This window comes from Oncorhynchus nerka, linkage group LG14 (genome assembly GCF_034236695.1).
Source record: "Oncorhynchus nerka isolate Pitt River linkage group LG14, Oner_Uvic_2.0, whole genome shotgun sequence".
In the NCBI taxonomy this organism is placed as follows: Eukaryota; Metazoa; Chordata; class Actinopteri; order Salmoniformes; family Salmonidae; genus Oncorhynchus; species Oncorhynchus nerka.
The window spans coordinates 9,910,168-9,928,802 of NC_088409.1; positions in this window are offsets into that span (position 1 = coordinate 9,910,168).

Consider the following 18,635-nt stretch of genomic DNA (forward strand, 5'->3'; position numbering starts at 1 on the left):
TCCTGTGGTCTCCAGAAATCAAAACTCAGTGACAGCCCTTCCAACCAAGTCCCTTTTTGAACGTTTGTCTCCCCAATCACACTCAGGAAAGAAAATAAAGAGTATGCATCCGAATTCAGAGCATAATTCAAGAGAGTGTGATAGGAAGTCTAACCTACGCACATAGCGTAACATGTGAAATATTTCCGTCGTCCGCTATGCACCTCTGAAGGCCCAGCAGACGGACAGGGCAGACAGGGCAGAGTACTGTGATTAATGGCCATCCAGGCCGTCCACTAGCCCTGCATCTCAAATGGCACCCTATTTCCTAGATAGTGCACTACTTTTGACCAGGGCCCTATTGTACATAGTGCACTTTATAGGGAATAGGGTGCCATTTTGAACACAACCTAGGGCTAACCCGGTCCTGTCTGGGAGGTGCTAGTGTTGGAGTCTGTTCTGTACCCTCTCTCCTCTCGAGGGAGATGACATCACATATATCCAACTGGGCACACACTGGTTGAATCAACGTTGTTTCCATGTCATTTCAATGAAATTACATTAAACCGACGTGGAATAGACGTTGAATTGATGTCTGTGCCCAGTGGGATAGGATAGATGGCTGATTTCATAACCCCTTTAGGAGTGTCTGTCTGCATGTCTGTGCCCAGTGGGATAGGATAGATGGCTGATTTCATAACCCCTTTAGGAGTGTCTGTCTGCATGTCTGTGCCCAGTGGGATAGGATAGATGGCTGATTTCATAAATCCCCTTTAGGAGAGTCTGTCTGCATGTCTGTGCCCAGTGGGATAGGATAGATGGCTGATTTCATAACCCCTTTAGGAGTGTCTGTCTGCATGTCTGTGCCCAGTGGGCTAGGATAGATGGCTGATTTCATAACCCCTTTAGGAGAGTCTGTCTGCATGTCTGTGCCCAGTGGGCTAGGATAGATGGCTGATTTCATAACCCCTCTAGGAGAGTCTGTCTGCATGTCTGTGCCCAGTGGGATAGGATAGATGGCTGATTTCATAACCCCTCTAAGAGAGTCTGTCTGCATGTCTGTGCCCAGTGGGATAGGATAGATGGCTAATTTCGTAACCCCTCTAAGAGAGTCTGTCTGCATGTCTGTGCCCAGTGGGATAGGATAGATGGCTAATTTCGTAACCCCTCTAAGAGTGTCTGTCTGCATGTCTGTGCCCAGTGGGCTAGGATAGATGGCTGATTTCATAACCCCTCTAGGAGTGTCTGTCTGCATGTCTGTCGGTCTGTATGTCTCTGGTGCCTTTGTGTCACTGTGTGTAAAATTAAACTTTGTGTGTGTTCACTTCCTGCCACCAACCAATGTCTGCGAGCTGAACAGACTCCTAACCTATTTCACAGCCTGTATGATGCGATCTGAAAACATGCGTTTCAGAGTTAGTCATAACTGGGATAACGTTATAGTGCTTAATGATGTGGGTTTGACAGAACACTGGCCACGGTCTCTGTGACATTTGGGCCTGCTCACTTATTGGCCTGCGAGGCTGAGGTCAATACAACTTCTGAAGCTCAGAGCAGCCTCACTGCCAAACGCGATGGTTTGGGCCTGCTCACTTATTGGCCTGCGAGGCTGAGGTCAATACAACTTCTGAAGCTCAGTGCAGCCTCATTGCCAAACGCGATGGTTTGAATTCTAATGGCAGTTTAATAAGGATAAAAAGGTCAACAGTGCTGTTATTCAAACTGCTTTGCTTCATTCAGCCTCGATTTCCTCGTGGTCCTTTGACAGTGTTTCCCCAAACCTGAATGGGTTCTGGAGAGGAACCAGTTGATACCTGCTACTCCCTACATGGGATAAAGTGGAGCTCCACTGGTTTCTCCAACACAGAACAGATGTAGTTGGAGGATTAATTCAAGGGACAAGTTTGAAAGGAAACACTCAGATCATTGAGGTTCAATGTTTTTGAGGTTCTGAGGGACTTCAATACTTCCCATTGCCACTAATCAATCTTTCATCTCAGACCGCTTCCTGTCAACGGACGTAAACCCATAACCTTCTGTATGTCAGTCCAACCTCTTGATGTACGTGCTGGTGTTGTACAAGGACACTGTAATGTGTCTTCTCAATCTTAAAACAGGGCCTGTACAGCTTCTATTCTGTCATCAGAGTAGTCATCTGGTTCCCAGGCACTTCTGCCCAAATGCACAAAGAGTCTGGAGGACCAACGCCTTCGTTAGCCAATAGAAAGACTACGAGAAACCTGTGCATTGGCTTAATTGGCTTCATCTACCAATCATTTCCAACAACACCTTCCCCCTAACCCTCCCCGGTTCTTGTCTTCGATAGGTGTCTTGCCTCAATCTGGAGCTATGCCTTGCAGTCGTCTGATTCGCAGAATATAATGATGACAAATACAGTGTGTTCGGAAACTATTCAGACCCCTTCACTTTTTACACATCTTGTTACGTTACAGCCTTATTCTGAAATGGATTCAATAAAAACACATTTCTCATCAATCTACACACAATACCCCATAATGACATCACAATACCCCATAATGACATCACAATACCCCATAATGACATCACAATACCCCATAATGACATCACAATACCCCATAATGACATCACAATACCCCATAATGACATCATAATACCCCATAATTTTTAAATGCACCGTTGAAGGTCCCCAAGAACACAGTGACCTCCATCATTCTTAAATGGAGGAAGATTGGAACCATCAAGACTCTTCCTAGAACTGTCCTGCCTGGCCAAACTGAGCAATGGGAGGAGAGCGGGCCTTGGTCAGGGAGATGACCAAGAACCCGATGGTTACTTTGACAGAGCTCCGAGCTCCCTGCCATCCAGAAACTCTATACCAGGCGGTGTCAGAGGAAGGCCGAGCTCCCTGCCATCCAGAAACTCTATACCAGGCGGTGTCAGAGGAAGGTCGAGCTCCCTGCCACCCAGGACCTCTATACCAGGCGGTGTCAGAGGAAGGCCGAGCTCCCTGCCATCCCGGACCTCTATACCAGGCGGTGTCAGAGGAAGGCCGAGCTCCCTGCCATCCCGGACCTATATACCAGGCGGCGTCGGAGGAAGGCCTGAGCATTTTTCAAAGACTCCAGCCACCCAAGTCATAGATACTTTAATATATATATTCCCCCCCCATCCTTACTCAAATGATAAGTTATTCCATTTCTCATGTTATCGGTTTGTGAAGGGTCAAGCTGTCTGCTGTTTTCATGGGAACCATTTGTAAGAAAACCACTTGGAATAGCAGCTGATGGTGCCTGTCAAAGGAAGTAAGTCCAGTTGAATCACTTGAATAATTGGAATGAATAGGTTTATTATGGTGGAACTGTTTCTCTTGGTGAACATATCAGTTATTTCTGATGTTTAACTAACAACTCAGCTTCTAGACTTTTGACATAACCCCAATGGCACTTATCCCTGTTACGTTGCCTGCGTCCCAAATCGCACCCTATTCCCTATAATTGAGCACTACTTTTGACCAGGGCCCATATCGACTCTGGTTAAAAGCAGTGCACTACATAGGGAATAGGGTGCTATTTGGGACATGCTATTGGTTTCCATTATGTGTCCAGTAAGGAATTTTAATCACTGTTGAACCCTTTCTGCAAGATACACAATAGACACATCTCAGCTTTTATGGGCCAGCTAAAGTATAACAGATGTTTCAATAGGGCACGGATATTTTGGACAGTTCCCTGTCCAGTTCATGTCAGGCGATGGGCTGGGTTCACATGCAGTTTAAAGGTCCCAGAAAATAGTTCCCCCCCCTAACCCTAGCCCCCCCCCCCCCTATATCGCCCAGAGGACCACTGAGTTTCTGTACTCTGTGTATGCGTGCGTGTGTGTGCGTATGGTGCGTGTGTTCTGTGTCTGCGTGTGTGACTGGGCCTGTGTGGTGTGTGTGTGTGTGTGTGTGTGTGTGTGTGTGTGTGTGTGTGTGTGTGTGTGTGTGTGTGTGTGCGTGCTTGCTTGTGGTGAATCCTTTAGTTTTTAGTAATCAAGTTTTCTTCTTTTGCGAATTCATTTCAGGCAACTATTGGGTTCACATGGAGTTCAAAGGTCATAGAAAAGAGCACCTTGTGGTGGATGCTACTGCCTCAGTCATAGGTTTTGGCCTTTCTAGGGAGTTTTTCCTAGCCACCGTGCTTCTACACCTGCATTGCTTGCTGTTTGGGGTTTTAGGCTGGGTTTCTGTACAGCACTTTGAGATATCAGCTGATGTACGAAGGGCTATATAAATACATTTGATTCATACTTCTTCATACTTTGAACAAGTAGAGAAACATCTCAGTGGACTGGATCTATAAGCTAGCAGCATCCGGTTGGTATAAGAGGCTATATTTCTCTGATCTGAGAAGGACAGAGAGATCAACAGAATTGGTCAAAGGCCTATGTAATTGGTTGGCTATCTAACCAGGCCGTAGGCTACGAATAATTGGAATAATCATTGTTTCACCATTTTTTTTTAGCTTGTCTGAACAAAACAAAATCCTTCAGCATGACTTGGTAACAGACTTATTTGAATGGTTGGACTCCATGGGGACGTACCAAATGGCCCCTGGTCTATTCCCTATGTAGTGCACTACTTTTGACCAGAGACTTATATAGGTAACAGGGTACCATTTGGGACTCGGAACACCATGCTGTTTTCTCTCAGCGTGCGACAGGTTTATGGAACATGGGACAGGCTGTCATGCATTGAAGTTTTGTTTTTAGTAGGGCCTGTGGTGTTGTGTGGTATTTAACACATGGATGGCTTGCAATTGCCTGAGATTTTCCATGATAACAAAACCAAGATAATTTAGGATTTTAAGATTTACAGATTATTATTTTTAGCCATTTGCCTGAGTTTTAAAACAAACAGAACAGACGGAGGAAGGAAGGAGGAATAGAATGGACAGGAAAAAAGGAGAGCAGACAAATAATTCTTCCAGAAAAGAGGAATCAAAGAGCAAGCCAGCTCTCAGCTGGGTCTGTTAGGGAGTCAGGCTGTGTCCTCTCCCCTACCAGAGTAGCCAGCTCTCAGCTGGGTCTGTTAGGGAGTCAGGCTGTGTCCTCTCCCCTACCAGAGTAGCCAGCTCTCAGCTGGGTCTGTTAGGGAGTCAGGCTGTGTCCTCTCCCCTACCAGAGTAGCCAGCTCTCAGCTGGGTCTGTTAGGGAGTCAGGCTGTGTCCTCTCCCCTACCAGAGTAGCCAGCTCTCAGCTGGGTCTGTTAGGGAGTCAGGCTGTGTCCTCTCCCCTACCAGAGTAGCCAGCTCTCAGCTGGGTCTGTTAGGGAGTCAGGCTGTGTCCTCTCCCCTACCAGAGTAGCCAGCTCTCAGCTGGGTCTGTTAGGGAGTCAGGCTGTGTCCTCTCCCCTACCAGAGTAGCCAGCTCTCAGCTGGGTCTGTTAGGGAGTCAGGCTGTCTGTCCTCTCCCCTACCAGAGTAGCCAGCTCTCAGCTGGGTCTGTTAGGGAGTCAGGCTGTGTCCTCTCCCCTACCAGAGTAGCCAGCTCAGCTGGGTCTGTTAGAGAGTCAGGCTGCATCCTCTCCCCTACCTGGCTCTCAGCTGGGTCTGTTAGGGAGTCAGGCTGTGTCCTCTCCCCTACCAGAGTAGCCAGCTCTCTCAGCTGGGTCTGTTAGAGGAGTCAGCTGGGTCTGTTAGGGAGTCAGGCCTCCTCTCCCTACCAGAGTAGCCAGCTCTCAGCTGGGTCTGTTAGGGAGTCAGGCTGTGTCCTCTCCCCTACCAGAGTAGCCAGCTCTCAGCTGGGTCTGTTAGGGAGTCAGGCTGTGTCCTCTCCCCTACCAGAGTAGCCAGCTCTCAGCTGGGTCTGTTGGAGTCAGGCTGTGTCCTCTCCCCTACCAGAGTAGCCAGCTCTCAGCTGGGTCTGTTAGGAGTCAGGCTGTGTCCCTCTCCCCTACCAGAGTAGCCAGCTCTCAGCTGGGTCTGTTAGGGAGTCAGGCTGTGTCCTCTCCCCTACCAGAGTAGCCAGCTCTCAGCTGGGTCTGTTAGGGAGTCAGGCTGTGTCCTCTCCCCTACCAGAGTAGCCAGCTCTCAGCTGGGTCTGTTAGGGAGTCAGGCTGTGTCCTCTCCCCTACCAGAGTAGCCAGCTCTCAGCTGGGTCTGTTAGAGAGTTAGGCTGCATCCTCTCCCCTACCAGAGTAGCCAGCTCTCAGCTGGGTCTGTTAGGGAGTCAGGCTGTGTCCTCTCCCCTACCAGAGTAGCCAGCTCTCAGCTGGGTCTGTTAGGGAGTCAGGCTGCATCCTCTCCCTACCCTCAGCTGGGTCTGTTAGAGTCAGGCTGTGTCCTCTCCCCTACCAGAGTAGCCAGCACTCAGCTGGGTCTGTTAGGGAGTCAGGCTGTGTCCTCTCCCCTACCAGAGTAGCCAGCTCTCAGCTGGGTCTGTTAGGGAGTCAGGCTGTGTCCTCTCCCCTACCAGAGTAGCCAGCTCTCAGCTGGGTCTGTTAGGGAGTCAGGCTGTGTCCTCTCCCCTACCCAGCCAGCTCTCAGCTGGGTCTGTTAGGGAGTCAGGCTGTGTCCTCTCCCCTACCAGAGTAGCCAGCTCTCAGCTGGGTCTGTTAGGGAGTCAGCCTGCATCCTCTCCCCTACCAGAGTAGCCAGCTCTCAGCTGGGTCTGTTAGAGAGTTAGGCTGCATCCTCTCCCCTACCAGAGTAGCCAGCTCTCAGCTGGGTCTGTTAGGGAGTCAGGCTGTGTCCTCTCCCCTACCAGAGTAGCCAGCTCTCAGCTGGGTCTGTTAGAGGAGTCAGCTGGGTCTGTCCTCTCCCCTACCAGAGTAGCCAGCTCTCAGCTGGGTCTGTTAGAGAGTCAGGCTGCATCCTCTCCCCTACCAGAGTAGCCAGCTCTCAGCTGGGTCTGTTAGGGAGTCAGGCTGTGTCCTCTCCCCTACCAGAGTAGCCAGCTCTCAGCTGGGTCTGTTAGGGAGTCAGGCTGTGTCCTCTCCCCTACCAGAGTAGCCAGCTCTCAGCTGGGTCTGTTAGGGAGTCAGGCTGAGTCCTCTCCCCTACCAGAGCAGCCAGCTCTCAGCTGGGTCTGTTAGGGAGTCAGGCTGCGTCCTCTCCCCTACCAGAGCAGCCAGCTCTCAGCTGGGTCTGTTAGGGAGTCAGGCTGCGTCCTCTCCCCTACCAGAGCAGCCAGCTCTCAGCTGGGTCTGTTAGGGAGTCAGGCTGCGTCCTCTCTCGTACCAGAGCAGCCAGCTCTCAGCTGGGTCTGTTAGGGAGTCAGGCTGTGTCCTCTCCCCTACCAGAGCAGCCAGCTCTCAGCTGGGTCTGTTAGAAGGGGAATTGGCTTATATTGAAAGCCCTACAGATGTCTTTGTGACTGTTTTAAAGACATTCAATAACACTTAGCTTTCACTGGCTGCTGTTGATTATTGGGAACCACTGATGTTCTTCATAAAAACATTTGGTTAGAGAGACATTAATTGAAGCCAGTTTCATATATATATATATATATATATATATATATATATTTATTTATTTTTTTACAGTTTATGTTATGATATTTTGTCTCTTTGCAGATTTGTATAAGAGACTCGTCTAGATGAAAGATAAAACATGTGCCAGCTGTTCCGTCAGTCCACAAACTTTGGTCTTCCATGAAGGATGTTTTCCCTGAGGGAGCTAGTCAACTCACCACAAAGGTGTTTGTCTGCACTCCAAATCCCAAATCCCAAATGGCACCATAAACCCTACATAGTAGACTACTTTTGACCAGAGCCCTGGTCAAAAATAGTGCACTATACAGGGAATAGGGTGCCATTTAGGATGCAGACAAACACCTCTGTGGTGTGTGTGTGTTAGCTAGCTCCCTCAGTGTGTTCTCATTCCCGTTCTTGACTTTGCGCCAGTTATTCCTGTTGGGGTTTTAGGTTGTGTGGGGCTTCAGGGCAGAGTCTCATCCAGCAGTTTGAACTGTGAACAGCAACCACTTGTTCTCTGAGCTGGGAGGGAGAGAGGGAGAGAGGGAGAGAATATATATCACCCTGTTCTTCTCAGGAATTGGAGTCTTCTTGTTCCAAGGAGACAGACAGGCAGTTTCCTGGCACTGTGAGGTGATTTGACTCCTTGAGGAGAAGACTCTCTGCGTCCCAAATGGCACCAGGGCCCATAGGTATCTGGTCAAAAGTAGTGCACTACATAGGGAATAGGGTGCACTGCCAGTTGGGACGATATACTCAGTGTGGAGACAGCGGGCCAAGGCCCTGAGTTTTGTTCTCTACAGGTGTCTGCTCTATCGGTATTGATGATAGGCTTCCATCAGACCACCTCATCTAGGTTAGCTCAGAGGGGGGGGTGTTGTTAAATAACTACATGGAACACTTTTTAAAATGATAGGACCTCTATGTGGATTGTTGTGTTTATGGTACTGTTTATGATGGTTTTTGTCTCCTTTTTAGAAAGGTCTAGAAACTGGTGTAGGATGGGAGGGGGAAACAGAGGAATCAGCAGTTGCTGAGATGAGTTGCAAATCTGATTGATTGATTGATGCAGATAGATATATTGATTGATTGATGCAGATAGATTGATTGATTGATTGATGCAGATAGATATATTGATTGATTGATGCAGATAGATTGATTGATTGATTGATTGATTGATTGATTGATGCAGATAGATAGATTGATTGATTGATTGATTGATTGATGCAGATAGATTGATTGATTGATTGATTGATTGATGCAGATAGATATATTGATTGATTGATTGATGCAGATAGATATATTGATTGATTGATTGATGCAGATAGATATATTTATTTATTGATTGATTGATTGATGCAGATAGATTGATTGATTGATTGATGCAGATAGATTGATTGATTGATGCAGATAGATATATTGATTGATTGATTGATGCAGATAGATTGATTGATTGATTGATTGATGCAGATAGATAGATTGATAGATATATTGATTGATTGATGCAGATAGATAGATTGATTGATGCAGATAGATAGATAGATAGATAGATTGATTGATTGATTGATTGATGCAGATAGATAATGAGACCTTTAACAATAACCACCTCAAACTAAACGAGTAGATGTTTTACTATGTGTTATGGAATCCAACCTGCTGATGCTGGAGAAGCGTCTGGATCATTGTGTTTGTATTGTGATTTGTTTTCAGCTGCCTGGAGAAACAGCACATCATTCCTATCATTGTTCCATGTACTGGAAGACAGGGTGGAAAAAAGATGCCTGTAAAACACGAGTTTTCCAACGCACCTTTGTAAATGAACTTTGACATGTAATGCTAAATAGCTACTTACTCTTCCATGACATTCCCTCTGAGGTCTCCAGTGAAGCTGGAAGGATACAGGTCTAGTATTTTCAAACCACTCAGAGGACATTGTTCTAAAGCAGTGTCCTAAGAACCTGTGTGATTCGTATAACCCTTTTCATAATGTAATGTGGGTCTATTTCTAATTGACGTTTCTATGTGACGTCACCCATCCTAAAATCCTAAAACTGGGACCTTCTAAGAAACTAATCCTCAAAGACTGGCCTATTTTTTTCCTTTTTGTCAATTTTTGTGTAATAATGGAAGAGTCTATAGAATGTGGTATCTTTACAGTGGAAGAGTCTATAGAATGTGGTATCTTTACAGTGGAAGAGTCTATAGAATGTGGTATCTTTACAGTGGAAGAGTCTATAGAATGTGGTATCTTTACAATGGAAGAGTCTATAGAATGTGGTATCTTTACAGTGGAAGAATCTATAGAATGTTGTATCTTTACAGTGGAAGAGTCTATAGAATGTGGTATCTTTACAGTGGAAGAGTCTATAGAATGTGGTATCTTTACAATGGAAGAGTCTATAGAATGTGGTATCTTTACAATGGAAGGATCTATAGAATGTGGTATCTTTACGATGGAAGAGTCTATAGAATGTGGTATCTTTACGATGGAAGAGTCTATAGAATGTGGTATCTTTACGATGGAAGAGTCTATAGAATGTGGTATCTTTACAATGGAAGAGTCTATAGAATGTTGTATCTTTACAATGGAAGAGTCTATAGAATGTGGTATCATTACAGTGGAAGAGTCTATAGAATGTGGTATCTTTACAATGGAAGAGTCTATAGAATGTTGTATCTTTACAATGGAAGAGTCTATAGAATGTTGTATCTTTACAATGGAAGAGTCTATAGAATGTGGTATCTTTACAATGGAAGAGTCTATAGAATGTGGTATCTTTACAATGGAAGAGTCTATAGAATGTGGTATCTTTACAATGGAAGAGTCAATCTTGGAATGGAAGAGTCTATAGAATGTGGTATCTTTACAATGGAAGAGTCTATAGAATGTGGTATCTTTACAATGGAAGAGTCTATAGAATGTGGTATCTTCACAATGGAAGAGTCTATAGAATGTGGTATCTTCACAATGGAAGAGTCTATAGAATGTGGTATCTTCACAATGGAAGAGTCTATAGAATGTGGTATCTTACAATGGAAGAGTCTATAGAATGTGGTATCTTTACAATGGAAGAGTCTATAGAATGTGGTATCATTACAATGGAAGAGTCTATAGAATGTGGTATCTTTACAATGGAAGAGTCTATAGAATGTGGTATCTTTACAATGGAAGAGTCTATAGAATGTGGTATCTTTACAATGGAAGAGTCTATAGAATGTGGTATCTTCACAATGGAAGAGTCTATAGAATGTGGTATCTTCACAATGGAAGAGTCTATAGAATGTGGTATCTTTACAACGGAAGAGTCCTATAGAATGTGGTATCAGTGGAAGAGTCTATAGAATGTGGTATCATTACAATGGAAGAGTCTATAGAATGTGGTATCTTTACAATGGAAGAGTCTATAGAATGTGGTATCTTTACAATGGAAGAGTCTATAGAATGTGGTATCTTTTCAATTGACGTTAGCCTACAGGTACTGTGAACTAAATTCTACTCTTTGACTAATGGCTGTACGTTGACTCGTTGGGAATGCTGGGCTCTCCTATGAGAAGGACGATAACGTATCCCACCAAGCAGAAATGGGTATTTCTGGGCTATAATTTACAGCCACTACCTTTATTTGATGTTTACTCAGCATCCATTAAGTTATGGCAGCAGGGAAGAATGGAGGTGGGGGAAAAGAGAGGATTTATTGGTCTGTTGTCTGCGCCGGGAAGAGTCTGGTGCCACTGCCTCTATAAATTACCCCAATACAGGGTGGCGTCAAGAATAGCACCCTATTCCCTGTGTAGTGCATAGGGCTGTCATAGGGCCCTGGTCAAAAGTAGTGCACTATATAGGGAATAGGGAGTCATTTGGGACATAGGCAGAGAACTGCCACTGATGTTTTTGGCCTTGCAGTGGTTCCGGAAGGAAACATACACAGAGCCTGTCTAACAGTGGTCTAGTCTTAACACGGAGCCTGTCTAACAGTGGTCTAGTCTTAACATAAAGCCTGTCTAACAGTGGTCTAGTCTTAACACAGAGCCTGTCTAACAGTGGTCTAGTCTTAACATAAAGCCTGTCTAACAGTGGTCTAGTCTTAACATAAAGCCTGTCTAACAGTGGTCTAGTCTTAACATTGAGCCTGTCTAACAGTGGTCTAGTCTTAACACGGAGCCTGTCTAACAGTGGTCTAGTCTTAACACAGAGTCTGTCTAACAGTGGTCTAGTCTTAACACGGAGCCTGTCTAACAGTGGTCTAACAGTGGTCTAGTCTTAACACAGAGTCTGTCTAACAGTGGTCTAGTCTTAACACAGAGTCTGTCTAACAGTGGTCTAGTCTTAACACGGAGCCTGTCTAACAGTGGTCTAACAGTGGTCTAGTCTTAACACAGAGTCTGTCTAACAGTGGTCTAGTCTTAACACACAGTCTGTCTAACAGTGGTCTAGTCTTAACACAGAGTCTGTCTAACAGTGGTCTAGTCTTAACACGGAGTCTGTCTAACAGTGGTCTAGTCTTAACACAGAGTCTGTCTAACAGTGGTCTAATCTTAACACGGAGCCTGTCTAACAGTGGTCTAGTCTTAACACAGAGCTGTCTAACAGTGGTCTAGTCTTAACACGGAGCCTGTCTAACAGTGGTCTAACAGTGGTCTAGTCTTAACACAGAGTCTGTCTAACAGTGGTCTAGTCTTAACACACAGTCTGTCTAACAGTGGTCTAGTCTTAACACAGAGTCTGTCTAACAGTGGTCTAGTCTTAACACGGAGTCTGTCTAACAGTGGTCTAGTCTTAACACGGAGCCTGTCTAACAGTGGTCTAACAGTGGTCTAGTCTTAACACAGAGTCTGTCTAACAGTGGTCTAGTCTTAACACACAGTCTGTCTAACAGTGGTCTAGTCTTAACACAGAGTCTGTCTAACAGTGGTCTAGTCTTAACACGGAGTCTGTCTAACAGTGGTCTAGTCTTAACACAGAGTCTGTCTAACAGTGGTCTAATCTTAACACGGAGCCTGTCTAACAGTGGTCTAGTCTTAACACAGAGCTGTCTAACAGTGGTCTAGTCTTAACACGGAGCCTGTCTAACAGTGGTCTAACAGTGGTCTAGTCTTAACACAGAGTCTGTCTAACAGTGGTCTAGTCTTAACACACAGTCTGTCTAACAGTGGTCTAGTCTTAACACAGAGTCTGTCTAACAGTGGTCTAGTCTTAACACGGAGTCTGTCTAACAGTGGTCTAGTCTTAACACGGAGCCTGTCTAACAGTGGTCTAACAGTGGTCTAGTCTTAACACAGAGTCTGTCTAACAGTGGTCTAGTCTTAACACACAGTCTGTCTAACAGTGGTCTAGTCTTAACACGGAGTCTGTCTAACAGTGGTCTAGTCTTAACACAGAGTCTGTCTAACAGTGGTCTAATCTTAACACGGAGCCTGTCTAACAGTGGTCTAGTCTTAACACAGAGCTGTCTAACAGTGGTCTAGTCTTAACACAGAGCTGTCTAACAGTGGTCTAGTCTTAACACAGAGCCTGTCTAACAGTGGTCTAGTCTTAACACAGAGCCTGTCTAACAGTGGTCTAGTCTTAACACTGAGTCTGTCTAACAGTGGTCTAGTCTTAACACTGAGCCTGTCTAACAGTGGTCTAGTCTTAACACAGAGCCTGTCTAACAGTGGTCTAGTCTTAACACTGAGTCTGTCTAACAGTGGTCTAGTCTTAACACTGAGCCTGTCTAACAGTGGTCTAGTCTTAACACAGAGCCTGTCTAACAGTGGTCTAGTCTTAACACAGAGCCTGTCTAACAGTGGCCTAGTCTTAACACTGAGCCTGTCTAACAGTGGTCTAGTCTTAACACAGAGCCTGTCTAACAGTGGTCTAGTCTTAACACAGAGCCTGTCTAACAGTGGTCTAGTCTTAACACAGAGCCTGTCTAACAGTGGTCTAGTCTTAACACAGAGTCTGTCTAACAGTGGTCTAGTCTTTGCTGTGGTGTGGTGTGCTGGAATGGGGAGGCTGCCCTCGCCAAAACCAATGTTCAGGATCATTCTGGAGCACAAGTGATCATGTCAAGTCAAGGCTGACTGACTGACTGAGGGGAAGACAGAGGCTGCGTCCCAAACGACATTCTATTCACTACCTACCCCAGAGGGTTTCTGCCCAGTCAAACATAATGCACTAGATGGGGACTAGGTTGCCATTTGAGACGTAAACAGAGTGAATGGACAACGTAAGACTTGAAGGAACGAGTGATGTGATGGGTCAGTGGCCAGCTATGTGTCCCCTTCCTGCTGTCCATGAGGCGGCAGGGTTTTTAAGGCACGACACAGACAGACAGTTGAGTGTGTCTACAGTAACACACTGGACGTGTCCTAAGTGGCTCACTATTCCTTATGTAGTGCACTACTTTTGACCAGGGCCCATATATGATGCCCCTATAGGCCCTAGTCAAAAGTAGTGCACTAGATAGGGACGAGGGTGCCATTTGGGATTCATATAGTTTTCTGTTCCTAACAGCAGGCCCCCTCGGCTCAACCTGGATACATATAGTTTTCTGTTCCTAACAGCAGGCCCCCTCGGCTCAACCTGGATACATATAGTTTTCTGTTCCTAACAGCAGGCCCCCTCTGCTCAACCTGGATACATATAGATGTTCAGGGGCGCTGAGCTGCTGTTAAAAAGCAGATCACTGCATTCATTGCCTCCCTCCTCCAATGGAATGGCAGGAACTATAACCATTTTTTTTATTCAAACAAACAAGTTCTATCAATGTTTCTCTTGAAATTTAAGCTCACGTTTTACATTTCAAATCCTTCAGTCCTTCACTCAAGATGTCCTCTTCACAAATGTATTGCAGATATTTCAATATTCAATGTGTACACTATATATTCAAAAGTATATGGATTCGGCTATTTCAGCCAAACCAGTAATCTCCATAGACAAACATTGACAGTAGAATGGCCTTACTGAAGAACTCAGTGACTTTCAACGTGGCACTGTCATAGGATGCCACCTTTCCAACAAGTAGGCCACACAAGCCTCACAGAACGCGACTGCCGAGTGCTGAAGTGCGTAGCGCGTAAAAATCGTCTGTCCAAGGTTGCAAAACTCACCACCGAGTTCCAAACTGCCTCTGGAAGCAACGTCAGCACAATACCTGTTTGTCAGGAGCTACATGAAATGGGTTTCCATGGCCGAGCAGCCGCACACAAGCCTAAGATCACCATGCGCAATGCCAGTGAAGCGAAATATTAACACTATAGCATACAATGACATTCTAGACGATTCTGTGCTTCCAACTTTGTGGCAACAGTTTGGGGAAGGCACTTTCCTGTTTCAGCATGACAATCCCCCCGTGCATAAAGCGAGGTCCATACAGAAATGGTTTGTTGAGATCGGTGTGGAAGAACTTGACTGGCCTGCACAGAGCCCTGACCTTAACCCTATCGAACACCTTTGGGATGAATTGGACGCAGAATGCGAGCCAGGAGGCTTAATCACCCAACTTCAGTGCCCGACCTCACTAATGCTCTTGTGGCTGAATGGAAGCAAGTCCCCGCAGCAATGTTCCAACATCTAGTGGAAAGCCTTCCCAGGAGAGTGGAGGCTGTTATAGCAGCAATGTTCCAACATCTAGTGGAAAGCCTTCCCAGGAGAGTGGAGGCTTTTATAGCAGCAATGTTCCAACATCTAGTGGAAAGCCTTCCCAGGAGAGTGGAGGCTTTTATAGCAGCAATGTTCCAACATCTAGTGGAAAGCCTTCCCAGATGAGTGGAGGCTGTTTTGGCAGCAAAGGGGGGACCAACTCCATATTAATGCCCATGATTTTGGAATGAGATGTTCGACGACCAGATGTCCACATACTTTTGGTCATGTAGTGTATCATCAGGGCTTTCCACGGTATTATTGTACAGCTACGTAGTAAGTCTATTTTGACAATAGACAAATCAGAACCACTACTTCCACTTCAGGCCTAAACTGCCAGAACACACTTAGAACGGATCAGAAGACAGACTATAGGGTTTCGCTTGCATCTAATGTGGGTCAGCGAAGCCACAGAGGTCAAAAAGGTGGAGGTGTGTTAAAATTGACAACACACTGTCAAAGCCATAGGTTGCACATATCTGAGAGGTTCCTAAGTTTCCCCCCCAAGTATGGGGCTGTGTCCCAAATGCTATCCTATTACTCCCTGTATTACTCCCTACAGATGGTACTGTATTACTCCCTACAGATGGTACTGTATTACTCCCTACAGATGGTACCGTATTACTCCCTACAGATGGTACTGTATTACTCCCTACAGATGGTTGCGTATTACTCCCTACAGATGGTACTGTATTACTCCCTACAGATGGTACTGTATTACTCCCAAAAGGTTGGTACTGTATTACTCCCAAAAGGTTGGTACTGTATTACTCCCTACAGATGGTACTGTATTACTCCCTACAGATGGTACCGTATTACTCCCTACAGATGGTACTGTATTACTCCCTACAGATGGTACTGTATTACTCCCTACAGATGGTACTGTATTACTCCCTACAGATGGTACCGTATTACTCCCTGTATTACTCCCTACAGATGGTACTGTATTACTCCCTACAGATGGTACCGTATTACTCCCTACAGATGGTACCGTATTACTCCTGTATTACTCCCTACAGATGGTACTGTATTACTCCCTACGGATGGTACTGTATTAATCCCTACAGATGGTACCGTATTACTCCCTGTATTACTCCCTGTATTACTCCGTACAGATGGTGGCGTATTACTCCCTACAGATGATACTGTATTACTCCCTACAGATGGTACCGTATTACTCCCTACAGATGGTACCGTATTACTCCCTACAGATGGTACCGTATTACTCCCTACAGATGGTACCGTATTACTCCCTGTATTACTCCCTGTATTACTCCCTACAGATGGTACCGTATTACTCCCTGTATTACTCCCTACAGATGGTACTGTATTACTCCCTACAGGTGGTACTGTATTACTCCCTACAGATGGTACTCCCTACAGATGGTACCGTATTACTCCCTACAGATGGTACCCTATTACTCCCTACAGATGGTACCGTATTACTCCCTACAGATGGTACCGTATTACTCCCTACAGATGGTACTGTATTACTCCCTACAGATGGTACTGTATTACTCTCTACAGATGGTACCGTATTACTCCCTACAGATGGTACCGTATTACTCCCTACAGATGGTACCCTATTACTCCCTACAGATGGTACCGTATTACTCCCTACAGATGGTACTGTATTACTCCCTACAGATGGTACTGTATTACTCCCTACAGATGGTACTGTATTACTCTCTACAGATGGTACCGTATTACTCCCTACAGATGGTCATATCCGGAGCGATTTACAGTAGTGAGTGCATACATTTTCATACTAGCCCCCCTTGGGAATCCAATCCACAACCCTAGCGTTGCAAGTGCCATGCTCTACCAACCAGGTCTCAGGTCAAAAGTAGTGCACTGTATAGGGAATAGGGTGTAATTTGGGACGAACACTGAGATATTTCCCCCACGTGTAGACGCATACATCTTCTTCCTCCTTACGGGTTCAAGATTATGCGCTAATTTGTCTGATATGGAGCCCAGGAATTTCACTGTAGGCAGCTGAAATAGGGTATTTAATGTGTTCACCGTCCTCTAGGCTCACCACATAACCACTGATTGATAGTATGTCCCTCTGTGGTAGGAATAACTGACTGGACTGCTGACTGCACTGTAATTAATGTAGTTAATATTGTATTAAATATCTCTCGCTCCCGAGTGGCGCAGCGGTCTAAGGCATCGCATCTCAGTGTAAGAGGCGTTACTGGTCCACAAGTCCCTGGTTCCAATCCAGGCTGTATCACATCCGGGCCATGATTGGGAGTCCCATAGGGCTATGCACAATTGGCCCAGCGTCGTCTGGGTTTGGCCGGGTAGGCCATCAAGAACAATTTGTTCTTAGCTGACTTGCCTAGTTAAATAAAGGTTAAATAAAAAACAAAACATTATAATTATAATTGAATCATGTACAGTGTACACTACCGGTCATAAGTGGGTTTTTATTTATTTGTACTATTTTCTACATTGTAGAATAATAGTGAAGACATCAAAACTATGAAATAACACATATGGAATCATGTAGTAACCAGAGAAGTGTTAAAAAATCTAAATAAATGTTGTATTTAAGATTCTTCAAAGTAGCCACCCTTTGGCTTGATGACAGATTTGCATTCTCTCAACCAGCTTCATGAGGTAGTCACCTGGAATGCATTTCAATTAACAGGTATGTCTTGTTTAAAGTTAATTTGTGGAATTACTTTTCTTCTTAATGTGTTTGAGCCAATCAGTTGTGTTGTGACAAGGTAGGGGTGGTATACAGAAGATAGCCATATTTGGTAAAAGACCAAGTCCATATTATGGCAAGAACAGCTCAAATAAGCAAAGAGAAACAACAGTCCATCATTACTTTAAGAAATTAAAGTCAGTCAATACAGAAAATCTCAAGAATTTTGAAAGTTTCTTCAAGTGCACTCGCAAAAACCATCAAGCGCTATGATGAAACTGGCTCTCGTGAGGACCGCCACAGGAATGGAAGACCCAGAGTTACCTCTGCTGCTGAAGATTAAGTTCATTAGAGTTACCAGCCTTAGACATTGCAGCCCAAATAAATGCTTCACAGAGTTCAAGTAACAGACACATCTCAACATCAGCTGTTCAGAGACTGTGAATCAGGCCTTCATGGTCAAATTGCTGCAAAGAAACCATTACTAAAGGACACCAATAATAAGAAGAGACTTGCTTGGGCCAAGAAACATGAGAAATTGACATTAGAAATTTGTCTAAATTGGAGATTTTTGGTTCCAACCACTGTGTCTTTGTGAGACTCAGTGTGGGTGAACGGATGTTCTCCACATGTGTATTTCCCATGTGAAGCATGGAGGAGGAGGTGTTATGGTGTGGGTGAACGGATGATCTCCACATGTGTATTTCCCACGTGAAGCATGGAGGAGGAGTTATGGTGTGGGGGTGCTTTGCTGGTGACACTGTCTGTGATTTATTTAGAATTCAAGGCACACTTAACCAGCATGGCTACCACAGCATTCTGCAGCGATATGCCATCCCATCTGGTTTGGGCTTAGTGGGACTATCATTTGTTTTTCAACAGGACAATGACCCAACACAACTCCAGGCGGTGTAAGGTCTATTTTATCAAGAAGGAGA